We start from the raw sequence: 25,774 nt of genomic DNA on the forward strand, positions 1-25,774 counted from the left end.
CGCCGTATCTGCCTTCCTCAGCTTCGACACCAGTAGACCAGGGGATTGGAAAGCAAAGGGTAAAATTTGTGAATAGGTGTTTGAGGAAGGGAAATGCGCCGTATCTGTTTTCGACAGCCCCGAAACAATACGCGGGGGCTCGGAAAGCAGAGGGTAAAATTTCTGATTGGCTTTTGAGGAAGGAAAATGCGCCGTTTCTGTCCACCAAAGCTTCGAAACCAGTAGACCGGGAGCTTGGAAAGCAAAGGGTAAAATTTGTGAATAGGTTTTTGAGGAAACGAAATGCACCATATCTGTTTTCCACAGCCCCGAAACCAATGCGCGGGGGCACGGAAAGCAAGGGTAAAATTTTTTCATTGGCTTTTGAAAAAAAGAAACGCGCCGTATCTGCCTTCCACGGCTTCGAAACCTGTAGACCAGGGGCTTGGAAAGTTGAGGGTAAAATTTGTGCATTGGTTTTTGAGGAAAATAAATGCGCCGTATCTGTTTTCCACAGCCCCGAGACCAATACGCGGGGGCTCGGAAAGCAAGGGTAAAATTTGTGATTGGTTTTTGAGGAAAGAAAATGCGAAGTATGTTTACCACAGCTCCGAAACCAATACGCGGGGGCTCGGAAAGCTGAGGGTAAAATTTTTTTATTGGTTTTTGATGAAAAGAACGCGCCGTATCTGCCTTCCTCAGCTTCGAAACCAGTAGACCAGGGGCTTGGAAAGCAAAGGGTAAAATTTGTGAATAGGTTTTTGAGGAAGGGAAATGCGCCGTATCTGTTTTCCACAGCCCCGAGACCAATACGCGGGGGCTCGGAAAGCAGAGGGTAAAATTTGTGTTTGGTTTTTGAGGATATGAAATTCGCCGTATCTGCCTTCCACAGCTTCGAAACCAATATGCGGGGGCTCGGAAAGCAGAGGGTAAAATTTGTGATTGTTTTTTGAGGAAAGGAAATGCACTGTATCTGTTTTCCACAGCCCGAAACCAATACGCGGGGGCTCGGAAAGCAGAGGGAAAAAATTTGTTCAATAGTTTTTGAGGAAATGGAATTCGCCGTATCTGCCTTCCACAGCTTCGAAACCAATACGCGGGGGCTCGGAAAGCAGAGGGTAAAATTTGTGATTGTTTTTTGAGGAAAGGAAATTCACTGTATCTGTTTTCCACAGCCCGAGACCAATACACGGGGGCTCGGAATGCAGAGGATATAATTGGTGAATAGGTTTTTGAGGAAAGGAAATGCGCCGTATCTGTTTTCCACAGCTCCGAAACCAATACGCGGGGGCTCGGAAAGCTGAGGGTAAAATTTTTTCATTGGTTTTTGAGGAGAAGACACGCGCCGTATCTGCCTTCCTCAGCTTCGAAACCAGTAGACCAGGGGCTTGGAAAGCAAAGGGTAAAATTTGTGAATAGGTGTTTGAGGAAGGGAAATGCACCGTATCTGTTTTCCACAGCTCCGAAACCAATACTCGGGGGCTCGGAAAGCAGAGGGTAAACTTTGTTCATTGGTTTATGAGGAAATGAAATGCGCCGTATCAGCCTTCCGCAGCTTCGAAACCAGTAGACGGGGGCTTGGAAAGCAGGGGGTAAAATTTGTGTATTGGTTTTTGAGGAAAAGAAATGCGCCGTATCCGCCTTCCACAGCTTCGAGACCAGTAGACCGGGAGCTTGGAAACCAAAGGGTAAAATTTGTGCATAGGTTTTTGAGGAAGGGAAATGCGCCGTATCTGTCCACCAAAGCTTCGAAAGCAGTAGAGCGGAAGCTTGGAAAGCAAATGGTAAAATATGTGAATCGGTTTTTGAGGAAAGGAAATGCACCGTATCTGTTTTCCGCAGCCCCGAAACCAATAAGCAGGGGCTCGAAAATCAGAGGGTAAAATTAGTTCATTGGTTTATGAGGAAGTGAAATGCGCCATATCTGCCTTCCACAGCTTCGAAATTAGTAGACCGGGGGCTTGGAAAACAGACGGTAAAATTTGTTCATTAGTTTTTTAGGAAAGGAAATGCGCTGTATCTGCCTTCCACGACTTCGAAACCAGCAGAGGGTAAAATTAGTGCATTGGTTTCTGAGGAAAGAAAATGCGCCGTATCAGTCCTACAAAGCTTCGAAACCAGGAGACCGGGATCTTGGAAAGCAAAGGGTAAAATTTGTGAATAGGATTTTGAGGAAAGTAAATGCACTGTATCTGTTTTCCACAGCCCCGAAACAAATAGGCGGGGGCTCGTAAAGCAGAGGGTAAAATGTGTGACTGGTTTTTGAGGAAGGGAAATGCGGCGTATCTGTTTTCCACAGCTCCGAAACCAATACGCGGGGCTCGGAAAGCAGAGGGTATAATTTGTAAATAGGTTTTTGAGGAAAGGAAATGCGCCATATCTGTTTTCACAGCCCAGAAAACAATACGCAGGGGCACAGAAAGCAGACGGTAAAATCTCTGATTGGTTTTCGAGGATAGGAAATGCGCCATATCTGTCCTCCAAAGCGTCGAAACCAGTAGACCGGGAGCTTGGAAATCAAAGTTTAAAATTTGTGAATAGGTTTTTGAGGAAGGGAAATGCGCCGTATCTCCCTTCCACAGCTTTTAAACCAGTAGACCGGGGACTTGGAAAGCTGAGGGTAAAATTTGTGCATTGGTTTTTTAGGAAAATAAATGCGCCGTATCTGTCTTCCACAGCTTCGAAACCAGTAGACATGGGGCTCGGAAAGCAAAAGGTAAAATTGGAAATTGGTTTTTGAGAAAAGAAAACGCGCCGTATCTGTCCTCCAAAGCTTCGAAACCAGTAGAGCGGGAGCTTGCAAAGCAAAGGGTCAAATTTCTGAATAGGTTTTTGAGGAAAGAAAATGCACCATATCTGTTTTCCACAGCCCCGAAACTAATTCGCGGGGGCACGGAAAGCAAGGGTAAAATTTGTGATTAGTTTTTGAGGAAAGAAAATGCGCCGTATGTTTACCACAGCTCCGAAACCAATACGCGGGGGCTCGGAAAGCTGAGGGTCAAATTTTTTCATTGGCTTTTGAGAAAAAGAAACGCACCGTATCTGCCTTCCACGGCTTCGAAACCAGTAGACCAGGGCCTTGGAAAGCGAAGGGTAAAATTTGTGAATAGGTTTTTGAGGAAGGGAAATGCGCCGTATCTGTTTTCCACAGCTCCGAAACCAATACTCGGGGGCTCAGAAAGCAGAGGATAAACTTTGTTCATTGGTTTATGAGGAAATGAAATGCGCCGTATCAGCCTTCCGCAGCTTCGAAATCAGTAGACCGGGGGCTTGGAAAGCAGAGGGTAAAATTTGTGAATAGGTTTTTGAGGAAGGGAAATGCGCCGTATCTGTCCACCAAAGCTTCGAAAGCAGCAGACCGGAAGCTTGGAAAGCAAAGGGTAAAATATGTGAATCGGTTTTTGAGGAAAGGAAATTCACTGTATCTGTTTTCCACAGCCCCGAGACCAATACGCGGAGGCTCGGAAAGCAAGGGTAAAATTTGTGATTGCTTTTTGAGGAAAGAAAATGCGAAGTATGTTTACCACAGCTCCGAAACCAATACGTGGGGGCTCGGAAAGCTGAGGGTAAAATTTTTTCATTGGTTTTTGAGGAAAAGAAACGCGCCGTATCTGCCTTCCTCAGCTTCGAAACCAGTAGACCAGGGACTTGGAAAGCTGAGGGTAAAATTTGTGCATTGGTTTTTTAGGAAAATAAATGCGCCGTATCTGTCTTCCACAGCTTCGAAACCAGTAGACATGGGGCTCGGAAAGCAAAAGGTAAAATTGGAAATTGGTTTTTGAGAAAAAAAAACGCGCCGTATCTGTCCTCCAAAGCTTCGAAACCAGTAGACCGGGAGCTTGCAAAGCAAAGGGTCAAATTTCTGAATAGGTTTTTGAGGAAAGGAAATGCACCATATCTGTTTTCCACAGCCCCGAAACTAATGCGCGGGGGCACGGAAAGCAAGGGTAAAATTTGTGATTAGTTTTTGAGGAAAGAAAATGCGCCGTATGTTTACCACAGCTCCGAAACCAATACGCGGGGGCTCGGAAAGCTGAGGGTCAAATTTTTTCATTGGCTTTTGAGAAAAAGAAACGCGCCGTATCTGCCTTCCACGGCTTCGAAACCAGTAGACCAGGGCCTTGGAAAGCGAAGGGTAAAATTTGTGAATAGGTTTTTGAGGAAACGAAATGCACCATATCTGTTTTCCACAGCCCCGAAACCAATGCGCGGGGGCACGGAAAGCAAGGGTAAAATTTGTGATTAGTTTTTGAGGAAAGAAAATGCGCCGTATGTTTACCACAGCTCCGAAACCAATACGCGGGGGCTCGGAAAGCTGAGGGTAAAATTTTTTCATTGGCTTTTGAGAAAAAGAAACGCGCCGTATCTGCCTTCCACGGCTTCGAAACCAGTAGACCAGGGGCTTGGAAAGCGAAGGGTAAAATTTGTGAATAGATTTTGAGGAAGGGAAATGCGCCGTATCTGTTTTCCACAGCTCCGAAACCAATACTCGGGGGCTCGGAAAGCAGAGGGTAAACTTTGTTCATTGGTTTATGAGGAAATGAAATGCGCCGTATCAGCCTTCCGCAGCTTCGAAATCAGTAGACCGGGGGCTTGGAAAGCAGAGGGTAAAATTTTTTCATTGGTGTTTGAGAAAAAGAAACGCGCCGTATCTGCCTTCCACGGCTTCGAAACCAGTAGACCAGGGGCTTGGAAAGCGAAGGGTAAAATTTGTGAATAGATTTTGAGGAAGGGAAATGCGCCGTATCTGTTTTCCACAGCTCCGAAACCAATACTCGGGGGCTCGGAAAGCAGAGGGTAAACTTTGTTCATTGGTTTCTGAGGAAATGAAATGCGCCTTATCTGCCTTCCGCAGCTTTGAAACCAGTAGACCGGGGGCTTGGAAAGCAGAGGGTAAAATTTGTGCTTTGGGGTTTGAGGAAAGGAAATGCGCCGTATCTCCCTTCCACAGCTTCGAAACCAGTAGACCGGGGGCTTGGAATGCAGAGGGTAAAATTTGTGCAATGGTTATTGAGGAAAAGAAATGCGCCGTATCTGCCTTCCACAGTTTCGAAACCAGTAGACCGGAAGCTTGGAAAGCAAAGGGTAAAATTTGTGAATAGGTTTTTGAGGAAACGAAATGCACCATATCTGTTTTCCACAGCCCCGAAACCAATGCGCGGGGGCACGGAAAGCAAGGGTAAAATTTGTGATTAGTTTTTGAGGAAAGAAAATGCGCCGTATGTTTACCACAGCTCCGAAACCAATACGCGGGGGCTCGGAAAGCTGAGGGTAAAATTTTTTCATTGGCTTTTGAGAAAAAGAAACGCGCCGTATCTGCCTTCCACGGCTTCGAAACCAGTAGACCAGGGGCTTGGAAAGCGAAGGGTAAAATTTGTGAATAGATTTTGAGGAAGGGAAATGCGCCGTATCTGTTTTCCACAGCTCCGAAACCAATACTCGGGGGCTCGGAAAGCAGAGGGTAAACTTTGTTCATTGGTTTATGAGGAAATGAAATGCGCCGTATCAGCCTTCCGCAGCTTCGAAATCAGTAGACAGGGGGCTTGGATAGCAGAGGGTAAAATTTGTGCTTTGGTGTTTGAGGAAAAGAAATGCGCCGTATCTGCCTTCCACAGCTTCGAAACCAGTAGACGGGGGCTTGGAAAGCTGAGGGTAAAATTTGTGTATTGGTTTTTGAGGAAAAGAAATGCGCCGTATCTGTCCACCAAAGCTTCGAAAGCAGTAGAGCGGAAGCTTGGAAAGCAAATGGTAAAATATGTGAATCGGTTTTTGAGGAAAGGAAATTCAGTGTATCTGTTTTCCACAGCCCCGAGACCAATACGCGGGGGCTTGGAAAGCAAGGGTAAAATTTGTGATTGGTTTTTCAGGAAAGAAAATGCGAAGTATGTTTACCACAGCTCCGAAACCAATAGACCGGGAGCTTGGAAACCAAAGGGTAAAATTTGTGCATAGGTTTTTGAGGAAGGGAAATGCGCCGTATCTGTCCACCAAAGCTTCGAAAGCAGTAGAGCGGAAGCTTGGAAAGCAAATGGTAAAATATGTGAATCGGTTTTTGAGGAAAGGAAATTCACTGTATCTGTTTTCCACAGCCCCGAGACCAATACGCGGGGGCTCGGAAAGCAGAGGGTAAAATTTGTGTTTGGTTTTTGAGGAAATGAAATTCGCCATATCTCCCTTCCACAGCTTCGAAACCAATACGCGGGGGCTCGGAAAGCAGAGGGTAAAATTTGAGAGTGTTTTTTGAGGAAAGGAAATGCGCCGTATCTGCCTCCACAGCTTCGAAACCAGTAGACCGGGGACTTGGAAAGCAGAGGGTAACATTTGTGCATTGGTTTTTGAGGAAAGGAAATGCGCCGTATCTGCCCTCCACAGCTTCGAAAGGAGTAAACCGGGAGCTTGGAAAGCAAAGGGTAAAATTTGTGAATAGGATTTTGAGGAAAAGAAATCCACTGTATCTGTTTTCCACAGCCCCGAAACCAATACGCGGGGGCTCGTAAAGCAGAGGGCAAAATTTGTGATTGGTTTTTGCGGAAGGGAAATGCGCCGTATCTGTTTTCCACAGCTCCGAAACCAATACACGGGGGCTCGGAAAGCAGATATAATTGGTGAATAGGTTTTTGAGGAAAGGAAATGCACCATATCTGTTTTCCACAGCCCAGAAACCAATACGCGGAGGTACGGAAAGCACAGGGTAAAATTTGTGATTGGTTTTTGAGGAAAGGAAATGCGCCGTATCTGTCCTCCGAAGGTTCGAAACCAGTAAACCGGGAGCTTGGAAATCAAAGGGTAAAATTTGTGAATAGGTTTTTGAGGAAAGGAAATGCACCGTATCTGTTTTCCGCAGCCCCGAAACCAATAAGCAGGGGCTCGAAAATCAGAGGGTAAAATTAGTTCATTGGTTTATGAGGAAGTGAAATGCGCTGTATCTGCCTTCTACAGCTTCGAAATTAGTAGACCGGGGGCTTGGAAAACAGGCGGTAAAATTTGTTCATTAGTTTTTTAGGAAAGGAAATGCGCTGTATCTGCCTTCCACGGCTTCGAAACCAGCAGAGGGTAAAATTAGTGCATTGGTTTCTGAGGAAAGAAAATGCGCCGTATCAGTCCTACAAAGCTTCGAAAACAGGAGACCGGGATCTTGGAAAGCAAAGGGGAAAATTTGTGAATAGGATTTTGAGGAAAGTAAATGCACTGTATCTGTTTTCCGCAGCCCCGAAACCAATACGCGGAGGCTCGTAAAGCAGAGGGTAAAATTTGTGACTGGTTTTTGAGGAAGGGAAATGCGCCGTATCTGTTTTCCACAGCTCCGAAACCAATACGCGGGGCTCGGAAAGCAGAGGGTATAATTTGTAAATAGGTTTTTGAGGAAAGGAAATGCGCCATATCTGTTTTCACAGCCCAGAAACCAATACGCAGGGGCACAGATAGCAGACGGTAAAATTTCTGATTGGTTTTCGAGGATAGGAAATGCGCCGTATCTGTCGTCCAAAGCGTCGAAACAAGTAGACCGGGAGCTTGGAAATCAAAGTTTAAAATTTGTGAATCGGTTTTTGAGGAAGGGAAATGCGCCGTATCTCCCTTCCACAGCTTTGAAACCAGTAGACCGGGGACTCGGAAAGCTGAGGGTAAAATTTGTGCATTGGTTTTTTAGGAAAATAAATGCGCCGTATCTGTCTTCCACAGCTTCGAAACCAGTAGACAGGGGGCTCGGAAAGCAAAAGGTAAAATTGGAAATTGGTTTTTGAGAAAAGAAAACGCGCCGTATCTGTCTCCAAAGCTTCGAAACCAGTAGACCGGGAGCTTGGAAAGCAAAGGGTCAAATTTCTGAATAGGTTTTTGAGGAAAGGAAATGCACCATATCTGTTTTCCACAGCCCAGAAACTAATGGGCGGGGGCACGGAAAGCAAGGGTAAAATTTGTGATTAGTTTTTGAGGAAAGAAAATGCGCCGTATGTTTACCACAGCTCCGAAACCAATACGCGGGGGCTCGGAAAGCTGAGGGTAAATTTTTTTCATTGGCTTTTGAGAAAAAGAAACGCGCCGTATCTGCCTTCCACGGCTTCGAAACCAGTAGACCAGGGCCTTGGAAAGCGAAGGGTAAAATTTGTGAATAGGTTTTTGAGGAAGGGAAATGCGCCGTATCTGTTTTCCACAGCTCTGAAACCACAGCTCCGACGAATCAGCCTTCCCCAGCTTCGAAATCAGTAGACCGGGGGCTTGGAAAGCAGAGGGTAAAATTTGTGATTGCTTTTTGAGGAAAGAAAATGCGAAGTATGTTTACCACAGCTCCGAAACCAATACGTGGGGGCTCGGAAAGCTGAGGGTAAAATTTTTTCATTGGTTTTTGAGGAAAAGAAACGCGCCGTATTTGCCTTCCTCAGCTTCGAAACCAGTAGACCAGGGACTTGGAAAGCTGAGGGTAAAATTTGTGCATTGGTTTTTTAGGAAAATAAATGCGCCGTATCTGTCTTCCACAGCTTCGAAACCAGTAGACATGGGGCTCGGAAAGCAAAAGGTAAAATTGGAAATTGGTTTTTGAGAAAAGAAAACGCGCCGTATCTGTCCTCCAAAGCTTCGAAACCAGTAGACCGGGAGCTTGCAAAGCAAAGGGTCAAATTTCTGAATAGGTTTTTGAGGAAAGGAAATGCACCATATCTGTTTTCCACAGCCCCGAAACTAATGCGCGGGGGCACGGAAAGCAAGGGTAAAATTTGTGATTAGTTTTTGAGGAAAGAAAATGCGCCGTATGTTTACCACAGCTCCGAAACCAATACGCGGGGGCTCGGAAAGCTGAGGGTCAAATTTTTTCATTGGCTTTTGAGAAAAAGAAACGCGCCGTATCTGCCTTCCACGGCTTCGAAACCAGTAGACCAGGGCCTTGGAAAGCGAAGCGTAAAATTTGTGAATAGGTTTTTGAGGAAGGGAAATGCGCCGTATCTGTTTTCCACAGCTCCGAAACCAATACTCGGGGGCTCAGAAAGCAGAGGATAAACTTTGTTCATTGGTTTATGAGGAAATGAAATGCGCCGTATCAGCCTTCCGCAGCTTCGAAATCAGTAGACCGGGGGCTTGGAAAGCAGAGGGTAAAATTTGTGAATAGGTTTTTGAGGAAGGGAAATGCGCCGTATCTGTCCACCAAAGCTTCGAAAGCAGCAGACCGGAAGCTTGGAAAGCAAAGGGTAAAATATGTGAATCGGTTTTTGAGGAAAGGAAATTCACTGTATCTGTTTTCCACAGCCCCGAGACCAATACGCGGAGGCTCGGAAAGCAAGGGTAAAATTTGTGATTGCTTTTTGAGGAAAGAAAATGCGAAGTATGTTTACCACAGCTCCGAAACCAATACGTGGGGGCTCGGAAAGCTGAGGGTAAAATTTTTTCATTGGTTTTTGAGGAAAAGAAACGCGCCGTATCTGCCTTCCTCAGCTTCGAAACCAGTAGACCAGGGGCTTGGAAAGCAATGGGTAAAATTTTTGAATAGGTTTTTGAGGAAGGGAAATGCGCCGTATCTGTTTTCCACTGCTCCGAAACCAATACTCGGGGGCTCGGAAAGCAGAGGGTAAACTTTGTTCATTGGTTTCTGAGGAAATGAAATGCGCCTTATCTGCCTTCCGCAGCTTTGAAACCAGTAGACCGGGGGCTTGGAAAGCAGAGGGTAAAATTTGTGCTTTGGGGTTTGAGGAAAGGAAATGCGCCGTATCTCCCTTCCACAGCTTCGAAACCAGTAGACCGGGGGCTTGGAATGCAGAGGGTAAAATTTGTGCATTGGTTATTGAGGAAAAGAAATGCGCCGTATCTGCCTTCCACAGTTTCGAAACCAGTAGACCGGAAGCTTGGAAAGCAAAGGGTAAAATTTGTGAATAGGTTTTTGAGGAAACGAAATGCACCATATCTGTTTTCCACAGCCCCGAAACCAATGCGCGGGGGCACGGAAAGCAAGGGTAAAATTTGTGATTAGTTTTTGAGGAAAGAAAATGCGCCGTATGTTTACCACAGCTCCGAAACCAATACGCGGGGGCTCGGAAAGCTGAGGGTAAAATTTTTTCATTGGCTTTTGAGAAAAAGAAACGCGCCGTATCTGCCTTCCACGGCTTCGAAACCAGTAGACCAGGGGCTTGGAAAGCGAAGGGTAAAATTTGTGAATAGATTTTGAGGAAGGGAAATGCGCCGTATCTGTTTTCCACAGCTCCGAAACCAATACTCGGGGGCTCGGAAAGCAGAGGGTAAACTTTGTTCATTGGTTTATGAGGAAATGAAATGCGCCGTATCAGCCTTCCGCAGCTTCGAAATCAGTAGACCGGGGGCTTGGAAAGCAGAGGGTAAAATTTGTGCTTTGGTGTTTGAGGAAAGGAAATGCGCCGTATCTGCCTTCCACAGCTTCGAAACCAGTAGACGGGGGCTTGGAAAGCTGAGGGTAAAATTTGTGTATTGGTTTTTGAGGAAAAGAAATGCGCCGTATCTGTCCACCAAAGCTTCGAAAGCAGTAGAGCGGAAGCTTGGAAAGCAAATGGTAAAATATGTGAATCGGTTTTTGAGGAAAGGAAATTCAGTGTATCTGTTTTCCACAGCCCCGAGACCAATACGCGGGGGCTTGGAAAGCAAGGGTAAAATTTGTGATTGGTTTTTGAGGAAAGAAAATGCGAAGTATGTTTACCACAGCTCCGAAACCAATAGACCGGGAGCTTGGAAACCAAAGGGTAAAATTTGTGCATAGGTTTTTGAGGAAGGGAAATGCGCCGTATCTGTCCACCAAAGCTTCGAAAGCAGTAGAGCGGAAGCTTGGAAAGCAAATGGTAAAATATGTGAATCGGTTTTTGAGGAAAGGAAATTCACTGTATCTGTTTTCCACAGCCCCGAGACCAATACGCGGGGGCTCGGAAAGCAGAGGGTAAAATTTGTGTTTGGTTTTTGAGGAAATGAAATTCGCCATATCTCCCTTCCACAGCTTCGAAACCAATACGCGGGGGCTCGGAAAGCAGAGGGTAAAATTTGAGAGTGTTTTTTGAGGAAAGGAAATGCGCCGTATCTGCCTCCACAGCTTCGAAACCAGTAGACCGGGGACTTGGAAAGCAGAGGGTAACATTTGTGCATTGGTTTTTGAGGAAAGGAAATGCGCCGTATCTGCCCTCCACAGCTTCGAAAGGAGTAAACCGGGAGCTTGGAAAGCAAAGGGTAAAATTTGTGAATTGGATTTTGAGGAAAAGAAATCCACTGTATCTGTTTTCCACAGCCCCGAAACCAATACGCGGGGGCTCGTAAAGCAGAGGGCAAAATTTGTGATTGGTTTTTGCGGAAGGGAAATGCGCCGTATCTGTTTTCCACAGCTCCGAAACCAATACACGGGGGCTCGGAAAGCAGATATAATTGGTGAATAGGTTTTTGAGGAAAGGAAATGCACCATATCTGTTTTCCACAGCCCAGAAACCAATACGCGGAGGTACGGAAAGCACAGGGTAAAATTTGTGATTGGTTTTTGAGGAAAGGAAATGCGCCGTATCTGTCCTCCGAAGGTTCGAAACCAGTAGACCGGGAGCTTGGAAATCAAAGGGTAAAATTTGTGAATAGGTTTTTGAGGAAAGGAAATGCACCGTATCTGTTTTCCGCAGCCCCGAAACCAATAAGCAGGGGCTCGAAAATCAGAGGGTAAAATTAGTTCATTGGTTTATGAGGAAGTGAAATGCGCTGTATCTGCCTTCTACAGCTTCGAAATTAGTAGACCGGGGGCTTGGAAAACAGGCGGTAAAATTTGTTCATTAGTTTTTTAGGAAAGGAAATGCGCTGTATCTGCCTTCCACGGCTTCGAAACCAGCAGACGGTAAAATTAGTGCATTGGTTTCTGAGGAAAGAAAATGCGCCGTATCAGTCCTACAAAGCTTCGAAAACAGGAGACCGGGATCTTGGAAAGCAAAGGGTAAAATTTGTGAATAGGATTTTGAGGAATGTAAATGCACTGTATCTGTTTTCCGCAGCCCCGAAACCAATACGCTGAGGCTCGTAAAGCAGAGGGTAAAATTTGTGACTGGTTTTTGAGGAAGGGAAATGCGCCGTATCTGTTTTCCACAGCTCCGAAACCAATACGCGGGGCTCGGAAAGCAGAGGGTATAATTTGTAAATAGGTTTTTGAGGAAAGGAAATGCGCCATATCTGTTTTCACAGCCCAGAAACCAATACGCAGGGGCACAGATAGCAGACGGTAAAATTTCTGATTGGTTTTCGAGGATAGGAAATGCGCCGTATCTGTCCTCCAAAGCGTCGAAACAAGTAGACCGGGAGCTTGGAAATCAAAGTTTAAAATTTGTGAATCAGTTTTTGAGGAAGGGAAATGCGCCGTATCTCCCTTCCACAGCTTTGAAACCAGTAGACCGGGGACTTGGAAAGCTGAGGGTAAAATTTGTGCATTGGTTTTTTAGGAAAATAAATGCGCCGTATCTGTCTTCCACAGCTTCGAAACCAGTAGACAGGGGGCTCGGAAAGCAAAAGGTAAAATTGAAAATTGGTTTTTGAGAAAAGAAAACGCGCCGTATCTGTCTCCAAAGCTTCTAAACCAGTAGACCGGGAGCTTGGAAAGCAAAGGGTCAAATTTCTGAATAGGTTTTTGAGGAAAGGAAATGCACCATATCTGTTTTCCACAGCCCAGAAACTAATGCGCGGGGGCACGGAAAGCAAGGGTAAAATTTGTGATTAGTTTTTGAGGAAAGAAAATGCGCCGTATGTTTACCACAGCTCCGAAACCAATACGCGGGGGCTCGGAAAGCTGAGGGTAAAATTTTTTCATTGGCTTTTGAGAAAAAGAAACGCGCCGTATCTGCCTTCCACGGCTTCGAAATCAGTAGACCGGGGGCTTGGAAAGCAGAGGGTAAAATTTGTGAATAGGTTTTTGAGGAAGGGAAATGTGCCGTTTCTGTCCACCAAAGCTTCGAAAGCAGCAGACCGGAAGCTTGGAAAGCAGAGGGTAAAATTTGTGCTTTGGTGTTTGAGGAAAGGAAATGCTCCGTATCTGAATTCCACAGCTTCGAAGCAAGTAGACGGGGGCTTGGAAAGCAGAGGGTAAAATTTGTGTATTGGTTTTTGAGGAAAAGAAATGCGCCGTATCCGCCTTCCACAGCTTCGAAACCAGTAGACCGGGAGCTTGGAAACCAAAGGGTAAAATTTGTGAATAGATTTTTGAGGAAGGGAAATACGCCGTATCTGTCCACCAAAGCTTCGAAAGCAGCAGACCGGAAACTTGGAAAGCAAAGGGTAAAATATGTGAATCGGTTTTTGAGGAAAGGAAATTCACTGTATCTGTTTTCCACAGCCCCGAGACCAATACGCGGAGGCTCGGAAAGCAAGGGTAAAATTTGTGACTGGTTTTTGAGGAAGGGAAATGCGCCGTATCTGTTTTCCACAGCTCCGAAACCAATACGTGGGGGCTCGGAAAGCTGAGGGTAAAATTTTTTCATTGGTTTTTGAGGAAAAGAAACGCGCCGTAACTGTCTTCCTCAGCTTCGAAACCAGTAGACCAGCTTCGAAATCAGTAGACCGGGGGCTTGGAAAAGAGACGGTAAAATTTGTGGATTGGTTTTTGAGGAAAGGAATTGCGCCGTGTCTGCCTTCCACAGCTTCGAAACCAGTAGACAGGGAGCTTGGAAAGCCAAGGGTAAAATATGTGAATCGGTTTTTGAGGAAAGGAAATTCACTGTATCTGTTTTACACAGCCCCGAGACCAATACGCGGGGGCTCGGAAAGCAGAGGGTAAAATTTGTGATTGTTTTTTGAGGACAGCAAATGCGCTGTATCTGCCTCCACAGCTTCGAAACCAGTAGACCGGGGACTTGGAAAGCAGAGGGTAAAATTTGTGCATTGGTTTTTGAGGAAAAGAAATGCGCCATATCTGCCTTCCACAGCTTCGAAACCAGTAGACCGGGGGCTTGGAAAAGAGACGGTAAAATTTGTGCATTGGTTTTTGAGGAAAGGAAATGCGCCGTATCTGCCCTCCACAGCTTCGAAACGAGTAAACCGGGAGCTTGGAAAGCAAAGGATAAAATTTGTGATAAGAATTTTGAGGAAAGGAAATCAACTGTATCTGTTTTCCACAGCCCCGAAACCAATACGCGGGGGCTCGTAAAGCAGAGGGCAAAATTTTTGATTGGTTTTTGAGGAAGGGAAATGCGCCGTATCTGTTTTCCACAGCTCCGAAACCAATACACGGGGGCTCGGAAAGCAGAGGATATAATTGGTGAATAGGATTTTGAGGAAAGGAAATGCGCCGTATCTGTTTTCCACAGCCCAGAAACCAATACGCGGAGGTACGGAAAGCAGAGGGTAAAATTTGTGATTGGTTTTTGAGGAAAGGAAATGCGCTGTATCCGTCCTCCGAAGCTTCGAAACCAGTAGACCGGGAGCTTGGAAATCAAAGGGTAAACTTTGTGAATAGGTTTTTGAGGAAAGGAAATGCACCGTATCTGTTTTCCGCAGACCCGAAACCAATAAGCAGGGGCTCAAAAATCAGAGGGTAAAATTAGTTCATTGGTTTATGAGGAAATGAAAACCGCCGTATCAGCCTTCCGCAGCTTCGAAATCAGTAGACCGGGGGCTTGGAAAGCAGAGGGTAAAATTTGTGTATTGGTTTTTGAGGAAAAGAAATGCGCCGTATCCGCCTTCCACAGCTTCGAAACCAGTAGACCGGGAGCTTGGAAACCAAAGGGTAAAATTTGTGAATAGGTTTTTGAGGAAGGGAAATGCACCGTATCTGTCCACCAAAGCTTCGAAAGCAGTAGACCGGAAGCTTGGAAAGCAAAGGGTAAAATATGTGAATCGGTTTTTGAGGAAAGTAAATTCACTGTATCTGTTTTCCCCAGCCCCGAGACCAATACGCGGGGGCTCGGAAAGCAAGGGTAAAATTTGTGATTGGTTTTTGAGGAAAGAAAATGCGAAGTATGTTTACCACAGCTCCGAAACCAATACGCGGGGGCTTCGAAAGTAGAGGGTAAAATTTTTTCATTGGTTTTTGAGGAAAAGACGCGCGCCGTATCTCCCTTCCACAGCTTCGAAACCAGTAGACCGGGGGCTTGGAATGCAGAGGGTAAAATTTGTGCATTGGTTATTGAGGAAAAGAAATGCGCCGTATCTGCCTTCCACAGCTTCGAAACCAGTAGACCGGAAGCTTGGAAAGCAAAGGGTAAAATTTGTGAATATGTTTTTGGGGAAAGGAAACGCGCCGTATCTGTTTTCCACAGCACAGAAACCAATACGCAGGGGCACAGAAAGCAGACGGTCAAATTTCTGATTGGTTTTCGAGGATAGGAAATGCGCTGTATCTGTCCTCCAAAGCGTCGAAACCAGTAGACCGAAAGCTTGGCAATCAAAGTGTAAAATTTGTGAATAGGTGTTTGAGGAAGGGAAATGCGCCGTATCTCCCTTCCACAGCTTTGAAACCAGTAGACCGGGGACTTGGAAAGCTGAGGGTAAAATTTGTGCATTGGTTTTTGAGGAAACTAAATGCGCCGTATCAGTTTTCCACAGCTCCGAAACCAATGCGCGGGGGCTCGGAAAGCTGAGGGTAAACTTTTTTCATTGGTTTTTGAGGAAAAGACACGCGCCGTATCTGCCTTCCTCAGCTTCGACACCAGTAGACCAGGGGATTGGAAAGCAAAGGGTAAAATTTGTGAATAGGTGTTTGAGGAAGGGAAATGCGCCGTATCTGTTTTCGACAGCCCCGAAACAATACGCGGGGGCTCGGAAAGCAGAGGGTAAAATTTCTGATTGGCTTTTGAGAAAAAGAAACGCGCCGTATCTGCCTTCCACGGCTTCGAAACCAGTAGACCAGGGGCTTGGAAAGCGAAGGGTAAAATTTGTGAATAGGTTTTTGAGGAAGAGAAATGCGCCGTATCTGTTTTCCACAGCTCCGAAACCAATACTCGGGGGCTCGGAAAGCAGAGGGTAAACTTTGGTCATTGGTTTATGAGGAAATGAAATGCGCCGTATTAGCCTTCCCAGCTTTGAAATCAGTAGACCGGGGGCTTGGAAAGCAGAGGGTAAAATTTGTGCTTTGGTGTTTGAGGAAAGGAAATGCGCCGTATCTGCCTTCCACAGCTTCGAAACCAGTAGACGGGGGCTTGGAAAGCAGAGGGTAAAATTTGTGTATTGGTTTTTGAGGAAGGGAAATGCACCGTATCTGTCCACCAAAGCTTCGAAAGCAGTAGACCGGAAGCTTGGCAAGCAAAGGGTAAAATATGTGAATCGGTTTTTGAGGAAAGGAAATTCACTGTATCTGTTTTCCACAGCCCCGAGACCAATACGCGGGGGCTCGGAAAGCAAGGGTAAAATTTGTGATTGGTTTTTGAGGAAAGAAAATGCGAAGTATGTTTACCACAGCTCCGAAAGCAATATGCGGGGGCTCGGAAAGCTGAGGGTAAAATTTTTTCATTGGTTTTTGATGAAAAGAAACGCGCCGTATCTGCCTTCCTCAGCTTCGAAACCAGTAGACCAGGGGCTTGGAAAGCAAAGGGTAAAATTTGTGCATAGGTTTTTGAGGAAGGGAAATGCGCCGTATCTGTTTTCCACAGCCCCGAGACCAATACGCGCGGGCTCGGAAAGCAGAGGGTAAAATTTGTGTTTGGTTTTTGAGGAAATGAAATTCGCCGTCTCTGCCTTCCACAGCTTCGAAACCAATACGCGGGGGCTCGGAGAGCAGAGGGTAAAATTTGTGATTGTTTTTTGAGGAAAGGAAATGCACTGTATCTGTTTTCCACAGCCCGAAACCAATACACGGGGGCTCGGAAAGCAGAGGATATAATTGGTGAATAGGTTTTTGAGGAAAGGAAATGCGCCGTATCTGTTTTCCACAGCTCCGAAACCAATACGCGGGGGCTCGGAAAGCTGAGGGTAAAATTTTTTCATTGGTTTTTGAGGAAAAGACACGCGCCGTATCTGCCTTCCTCAGCATCGAAACCAGTAGACCAGGGGCTTGGAAAGCAAAGGGTAAAATTTGTGAATAGGTGTTTGAGGAAGGGAAATGCGCCGTATCTGTTTTCCACAGCTCCGAAACCAATACTCGGGGGCTCGGAAAGCAGAGTGTAAACTTTGTTCATTGGTTTATGAGGAAATGAAATGCGCCGTATCAGCCTTCCGCAGCTTCGAAATCAGTAGACCGGGGGCTTGGAAAGCAGGGGGTAAAATTTGTGCTGTGGTGTTTGAGGAAAGGAAATGCGCCGTATCTGAATTCCACAGCTTCGAAACAAGTAGACGGGGGCTTGGAAAGCAGAGGGTGAAATTTGTGTATTGGTTTTTGAGGAAAAGAAATGCGCCGTATCCGCCTTCCACAGCTTCGAAACCAGTAGACCGGGAGCTTGGAAACCAAAGGGTAAAATTTGTGAATAGGTTTTTGAGGAAGGGAAATGCACCGTATCTGTCCACCAAAGCTTCGAAAGCAGTAGACCGGAAGCTTGGAAAGCAAAGGGTAAAATTTGTGAATAGGTGTTTGAGGAAGGGAAATGCGCCGTATCTGTTTTCCACAGCTCCGAAACCAATACTCGGGGGCTCGGAAAGCAGAGGGTAAACTTTGTTCATTGGTTTTTGAGGAAAAGACACGCGCCGTATCTGCCTTCCTCAGCTTCGAAACCAGTAGACCAGGGGCTTGGAAAGCAATGGGTAAAATTTGTGAATAGGTGTTTGAGGAAGGGAAATGCGCCGTATCTGTTTTCCACAGCTCCGAAACCAATACTCGGGGGCTCGGAAAGCAGAGGGTAAACTTTGTTCATTGGTTTATGAGGAAATGAAATGCGCCGTATCAGCCTTCCGCAGCTTCGAAATCAGTAGACCGGGGGCTTGGAAAGCAGGGGGTAAAATTTGTGCTGTGGTGTTTGAGGAAAGGAAATGCGCCGTATCTGAATTCCACAGCTTCGAAACAAGTAGACGGGGGCTTGGAAAGCAGAGGGTAAAATTTGTGTATTGGTTTTTGAGGAAAAGAAATGCGCCGTATCCGCCTTCCACAGCTTCGAAACCAGTAGACCGGGAGCTTGGAAACCAAAGGGTAAAATTTGTGAATAGGTTTTTGAGGAAGGGAAATGCACCGTATCTGTCCACCAAAGCTTCGAAAGCAGTAGACCGGAAGCTTGGAAAGCAAAGGGTAAAATTTGTGAATAGTTGTTTGAGGAAGGGAAATGCGCCGTATCTGTTTTCCACAGCTCCGAAACCAATACTCGGGGGCTCGGAAAGCAGAGGGTAAACTTTGTTCATTGGTTTTTGAGGAAAAGACACGCGCCGTATCTGCCTTCCTCAGCTTCGAAACCAGTAGACCAGGGGCTTGGAAAGCAAGGGGTAAAATTTGTGAATAGGTGTTTGAGGAAGGGAAATGCGCCGTATCTGTTTTCCACAGCTCCGAAACCAATACTCGGGGGCTCGGAAAGCAGAGGGTAAACTTTGTTCATTGGTTTATGAGGAAATGAAATGCGCCGTATCAGCCTTCCGCAGCTTCGAAATCAGTAGACCGGGGGCTTGGAAAGCAGAGGGTAAAATTTGTGCTGTGGTGTTTGAGGAAAGGAAATGCGCCGTATCTGCCGTCCACAGCTTCGAAACCAGTAGACAGGGGCTTGGAAAGCAGAGGGTAAAATTTGTGTATTTGTTTTTGAGGAAAAGAAATGCGCCGTATCCGCCTTCCACAGCTTCGAAACCAGTAGACCGGGAGCTTGGAAAGCAAATGGTAAAATATGTGAATCGGTTTTTGAGGAAAGGAAATTCACTGTATCTGTTTTCCACAGCCCCGAGACCAATTCGCGGGGGCTCGGAAAGCAAGGGTAAAATTTGTGATTGGTTTATGTGGAAAGAAAATGCGAAGTATGTTTACCACAGCTCCGAAACCAATACGCGGGGGCTTGCAAAGTAGAGGGTAAAATTTTTTCATTGGTTTTTGAGGAAAAGAAACGCGCCGTATCTCCCTTCCGCAGCTTCGAAACCAGTAGACCGGGGGCTTGGAATACAGAGGGTAAAATTTGTGCATTGGTTATTGAGGAAAAGAAATGCGCCGTATCTGCCTTCCACAGCTTCGAAACCAGTAGACCGGAAGCTTGGAAAGCAAAGGGTAAAATTTGTGAATAGGTTTTTGAGGAAAGGAAACGCGCCGTATCTGCCTTCCACAGCACAGAAACCAATACGCAGGGGCACAGAAAGCAGACGGTCAAATTTCTGATTGGTTTTCGAGGATAGGAAATGCGCTGTATCTGTCCTCCAAAGCGTCGAAACCAGTAGACCGAAAGCTTGGCAATCAAAGTGTAAAATTTGTGAATAGGTGTTTGAGGAAGGGAAATGCGCCGTATCTCCCTTCCACAGCTTTGAAACCAGTAGACCGGGGACTTGGAAAGTTGAGGGTAAAATTTGTGCATTGGTTTTTGAGGAAAATAAATGCGCCGTATCAGTTTTCCACAGCTCCGAAACCAATACGCGGGGGCTCGGAAAGCTGAGGGTGAAATTTTTTCATTGGTTTTTGAGGAAAAGACACGCGCCGTATCTGCCTTCCTCAGCTTCGACACCAGTAGACCAGGGGATTGGAAAGCAAAGGGTAAAATTTGTGAATAGGTGTTTGAGGAAGGGAAATGCGCCGTATCTGTTTTCGACAGCCCCGAAACAATACGCGGGGGCTCGGAAAGCAGAGGGTAAAATTTCTGATTGGCTTTTGAGGAAGGAAAATGCGCCGTTTCTGTCCACCAAAGCTTCGAAACCAGTAGACCGGGAGCTTGGAAAGCAAAGGGTAAAATTTGTGAATAGGTTTTTGAGGAAACGAAATGCACCATATCTGTTTTCCACAGCCCCGAAACCAATGCGCGGGGGCACGGAAAGCAAGGGTAAAATTTTTTCATTGGCTTTTGAGAAAAAGAAACGCGCCGTATCTGCCTTCCACGGCTTCGAAACCTGTAGACCAGGGGCTTGGAAAGCGAAGGGTAAAATTTGTGAATAGGTTTTTGAGGAAGAGAAATGAGCCGTATCTGTTTTCCACAGCTCCGAAACCAATACTCGGGGGCTCGGAAAGCAGAGGGTAAACTTTGGTCATTGGTTTATGAGGAAATGAAATGCGCCGTATTAGCCTTCCGCAGCTTTGAAATCAGTAGACCGGGGGCTTGGAAAGCAGAGGGTAAAATTTGTGCTTTGGTTTGAGGAAAGGAAATGCGCCGTATCTGCCTTCCACAGCTTCGAAACCAGTAGACGGGGGCTTGGAAAGCAGAGGGTAAAATTTGTGTATTGGATTTTGAGGAAAGGAAATTCACTGTATCTGTTTTCCACAGCCCCGAGACCAATACGCGGGGGCTCGGAAAGCAAGGGTAAAATTTGTGATTGGTTTTTGAGGAAAGAAAATGCGAAGTATGTTTACCACAGCTCCGAAACCAATACGCGGGGGCTCGGAAAGCTGAGGGTAAAATTTTTTTATTGGTTTTTGATGAAAAGAACGCGCCGTATCTGCCTTCCTCAGCTTCGAAACCAGTAGACCAGGGGCTTGGAAAGCAAAGGGTAAAATTTGTGAATAGGTTTTTGAGGAAGGGAAATGCGCCGTATCTGTTTTCCACAGCCCCGAGACCAATACGCGGGGGCTCGGAAAGCAGAGGGTAAAATTTGTGTTTGGTTTTTGAGGATATGAAATTCGCCGTATCTGCCTTCCACAGCTTCGAAACCAATATGCGGGGGCTCGGAAAGCAGAGGGTAAAATTTGTGATTGTTTTTTGAGGAAAGGAAATGCACTGTATCTGTTTTCCACAGCCCGAAACCAATACGCGGGGGCTCGGAAAGCAGAGGGAAAAAATTTGTTCAATAGTTTTTGAGGAAATGGAATTCGCCGTATCTGCCTTCCACAGCTTCGAAACCAATACGCGGGGGCTCGGAAAGCAGAGGGTAAAATTTGTGATTGTTTTTTGAGGAAAGGAAATTCACTGTATCTGTTTTCCACAGCCCGAGACCAATACACGGGGGCTCGGAATGCAGAGGATATAATTGGTGAATAGGTTTTTGAGGAAAGGAAATGCGCCGTATCTGTTTTCCACAGCTCCGAAACCAATACGCGGGGGCTCGGAAAGCTGAGGGTAAAATTTTTTCATTGGTTTTTGAGGAAAAGACACGCGCCGTATCTGCCTTCCTCAGCTTCGAAACCAGTAGACCAGGGGCTTGGAAAGCAAAGGGTAAAATTTGTGAATAGGTGTTTGAGGAAGGGAAATGCACCGTATCTGTTTTCCACAGCTCCGAAACCAATACTCGGGGGCTCGGAAAGCAGAGGGTAAACTTTGTTCATTGGTTTATGAGGAAATGAAATGCGCCGTATCAGCCTTCCGCAGCTTCGAAACCAGTAGACGGGGGCTTGGAAAGCAGGGGGTAAAATTTGTGTATTGGTTTTTGAGGAAAAGAAATGCGCCGTATCCGCCTTCCACAGCTTCGAGACCAGTAGACCGGGAGCTTGGAAACCAAAGGGTAAAATTTGTGCATAGGTTTTTGAGGAAGGGAAATGCGCCGTATCTGTCCACCAAAGCTTCGAAAGCAGTAGAGCTGAAGCTTGGAAAGCAAATGGTAAAATATGTGAATCGGTTTTTGAGGAAAGGAAATGCACCGTATCTGTTTTCCGCAGCCCCGAAACCAATAAGCAGGGGCTCGAAAATCAGAGGGTAAAATTAGTTCATTGGTTTATGAGGAAGTGAAATGCGCCATATCTGCCTTCCACAGCTTCGAAATTAGTAGACCGGGGGCTTGGAAAGCAGACGGTAAAATTTGTTCATTAGTTTTTTAGGAAAGGAAATGCGCTGTATCTGCCTTCCACGACTTCGAAACCAGCAGAGGGTAAAATTAGTGCATTGGTTTCTGAGGAAAGAAAATGCGCCGTATCAGTCCTACAAAGCTTCGAAACCAGGAGACCGGGATCTTGGAAAGCAAAGGGTAAAATTTGTGAATAGGATTTTGAGGAAAGTAAATGCACTGTATCTGTTTTCCACAGCCCCGAAACAAATAGGCGGGGGCTCGTAAAGCAGAGGGTAAAATGTGTGACTGGTTTTTGAGGAAGGGAAATGCGGCGTATCTGTTTTCCACAGCTCCGAAACCAATACGCGGGGCTCGGAAAGCAGAGGGTATAATTTGTAAATAGGTTTTTGAGGAAAGGAAATGCGCCATATCTGTTTTCACAGCCCAGAAAACAATACGCAGGGGCACAGAAAGCAGACGGTAAAATCTCTGATTGGTTTTCGAGGATAGGAAATGCGCCATATCTGTCCTCCAAAGCGTCGAAACCAGTAGACCGGGAGCTTGGAAATCAAAGTTTAAAATTTGTGAATAGGTTTTTGAGGAAGGGAAATGCGCCGTATCTCCCTTCCACAGCTTTTAAACCAGTAGACCGGGGACTTGGAAAGCTGAGGGTAAAATTTGTGCATTGGTTTTTTAGGAAAATAAATGCGCCGTATCTGTCTTCCACAGCTTCGAAACCAGTAGACATGGGGCTCGGAAAGCAAAAGGTAAAATTGGAAATTGGTTTTTGAGAAAAGAAAACGCGCCGTATCTGTCCTCCAAAGCTTCGAAACCAGTAGACCGGGAGCTTGCAAAGCAAAGGGTCAAATTTCTGAATAGGTTTTTGAGGAAAGAAAATGCACCATATCTGTTTTCCACAGCCCCGAAACTAATTCGCGGGGGCACGGAAAGCAAGGGTAAAATTTGTGATTAGTTTTTGAGGAAAGAAAATGCGCCGTATGTTTACCACAGCTCCGAAACCAATACGCGGGGGCTCGGAAAGCTGAGGGTCAAATTTTTTCATTGGCTTTTGAGAAAAAGAAACGCGCCGTATCTGCCTTCCACGGCTTCGAAACCAGTAGACCAGGGCCTTGGAAAGCGAAGGGTAAAATTTGTGAATAGGTTTTTGAGGAAGGGAAATGCGCCGTATCTGTTTTCCACAGCTCCGAAACCAATACTCGGGGGCTCAGAAAGCAGAGGATAAACTTTGTTCATTGGTTTATGAGGAAATGAAATGCGCCGTATCAGCCTTCCGCAGCTTCGAAATCAGTAGACCGGGGGCTTGGAAAGCAGAGGGTAAAATTTGTGAATAGGTTTTTGAGGAAGGGAAATGCGCCGTATCTGTCCACCAAAGCTTCGAAAGCAGCAGACCGGAAGCTTGGAAAGCAAAGGGTAAAATATGTGAATCGGTTTTTGAGGAAAGGAAATTCACTGTATCTGTTTTCCACAGCCCCGAGACCAATACGCGGAGGCTCGGAAAGCAAGGGTAAAATTTGTGATTGCTTTTTGAGGAAAGAAAATGCGAAGTATGTTTACCACAGCTCCGAAACCAATACGTGGGGGCTCGGAAAGCTGAGGGTAAAATTTTTTCATTGGTTTTTGAGGAAAAGAAACGCGCCGTATCTGCCTTCCTCAGCTTCGAAACCAGTAGACCAGGGACTTGGAAAGCTGAGGGTAAAATTTGTGCATTGGTTTTTTAGGAAAATAAATGCGCCGTATCTGTCTTCCACAGCTTCGAAACCAGTAGACATGGGGCTCGGAAAGCAAAAGGTAAAATTGGAAATTGGTTTTTGAGAAAAGAAAACGCGCCGTATCTGTCCTCCAAAGCTTCGAAGCCAGTAGACCGGGAGCTTGCAAAGCAAAGGGTCAAATTTCTGAATAGGTTTTTGAGGAAAGGAAATGCACCATATCTGTTTTCCACAGCCCCGAAACTAATGCGCGGGGGCACGGAAAGCAAGGGTAAAATTTGTGATTAGTTTTTGAGGAAAGAAAATGCGCCGTATGTTTACCACAGCTCCGAAACCAATACGCGGGGGCTCGGAAAGCTGAGGGTCAAATTTTTTCATTGGCTTTTGAGAAAAAGAAACGCGCCGTATCTGCCTTCCACGGCTTCGAAACCAGTAGACCAGGGCCTTGGAAAGCGAAGGGTAAAATTTGTGAATAGGTTTTTGAGGAAACGAAATGCACCATATCTGTTTTCCACAGCCCCGAAACCAATGCGCGGGGGCACGGAAAGCAAGGGTAAAATTTGTGATTAGTTTTTGAGGAAAGAAAATGCGCCGTATGTTTACCACAGCTCCGAAACCAATACGCGGGGGCTCGGAAAGCTGAGGGTAAAATTTTTTCATTGGCTTTTGAGAAAAAGAAACGCGCCGTATCTGCCTTCCACGGCTTCGAAACCAGTAGACCAGGGGCTTGGAAAGCGAAGGGTAAAATTTGTGAATAGATTTTGAGGAAGGGAAATGCGCCGTATCTGTTTTCCACAGCTCCGAAACCAATACTCGGGGGCTCGGAAAGCAGAGGGTAAACTTTGTTCATTGGTTTATGAGGAAATGAAATGCGCCGTATCAGCCTTCCGCAGCTTCGAAATCAGCAGACCGGGGGCTTGGAAAGCAGAGGGTAAAATTTGTGCTTTGGTGTTTGAGGAAAGGAAATGCGCCGTATCTGCCTTCCACAGCTTCGAAACCAGTAGACCAGGGGCTTGGAAAGCAAAGGGTAAAATTTTTGAATAGGTTTTTGAGGAAGGGAAATGCGCCGTATCTGTTTTCCACTGCTCCGAAACCAATACTCGGGGGCTCGGAAAGCAGAGGGTAAACTTTGTTCATTGGTTTCTGAGGAAATGAAATGCGCCTTATCTGCCTTCCGCAGCTTTGAAACCAGTAGACCGGGGGCTTGGAAAGCAGAGGGTAAAATTTGTGCTTTGGGGTTTGAGGAAAGGAAATGCGCCGTATCTCCCTTCCACAGCTTCGAAACCAGTAGACCGGGGGCTTGGAATGCAGAGGGTAAAATTTGTGCAATGGTTATTGAGGAAAAGAAATGCGCCGTATCTGCCTTCCACAGTTTCGAAACCAGTAGACCGGAAGCTTGGAAAGCAAAGGGTAAAATTTGTGAATAGGTTTTTGAGGAAACGAAATGCACCATATCTGTTTTCCACAGCCCCGAAACCAATGCGCGGGGGCACGGAAAGCAAGGGTAAAATTTGTGATTAGTTTTTGAGGAAAGAAAATGCGCCGTATGTTTACCACAGCTCCGAAACCAATACGCGGGGGCTCGGAAAGCTGAGGGTAAAATTTTTTCATTGGCTTTTGAGAAAAAGAAACGCGCCGTATCTGCCTTCCACGGCTTCGAAACCAGTAGACCAGGGGCTTGGAAAGCGAAGGGTAAAATTTGTGAATAGATTTTGAGGAAGGGAAATGCGCCGTATCTGTTTTCCACAGCTCCGAAACCAATACTCGGGGGCTCGGAAAGCAGAGGGTAAACTTTGTTCATTGGTTTATGAGGAAATGAAATGCGCCGTATCAGCCTTCCGCAGCTTCGAAATCAGTAGACAGGGGGCTTGGATAGCAGAGGGTAAAATTTGTGCTTTGGTGTTTGAGGAAAGGAAATGCGCCGTATCTGCCTTCCACAGCTTCGAAACCAGTAGACGGGGGCTTGGAAAGCTGAGGGTAAAATTTGTGTATTGGTTTTTGAGGAAAAGAAATGCGCCGTATCTGTCCACCAAAGCTTCGAAAGCAGTAGAGCGGAAGCTTGGAAAGCAAATGGTAAAATATGTGAATCGGTTTTTGAGGAAAGGAAATTCAGTGTATCTGTTTTCCACAGCCCCGAGACCAATACGCGGGGGCTTGGAAAGCAAGGGTAAAATTTGTGATTGGTTTTTCAGGAAAGAAAATGCGAAGTATGTTTACCACAGCTCCGAAACCAATAGACCGGGAGCTTGGAAACCAAAGGGTAAAATTTGTGCATAGGTTTTTGAGGAAGGGAAATGCGCCGTATCTGTCCACCAAAGCTTCGAAAGCAGTAGAGCGGAAGCTTGGAAAGCAAATGGTAAAATATGTGAATCGGTTTTTGAGGA

This window comes from Amblyomma mixtum, chromosome 6, assembly GCF_055824585.1.
Source record: "Amblyomma mixtum isolate Tamu chromosome 6, ASM5582458v1, whole genome shotgun sequence".
Taxonomy (NCBI): Eukaryota; Metazoa; Arthropoda; class Arachnida; order Ixodida; family Ixodidae; genus Amblyomma; species Amblyomma mixtum.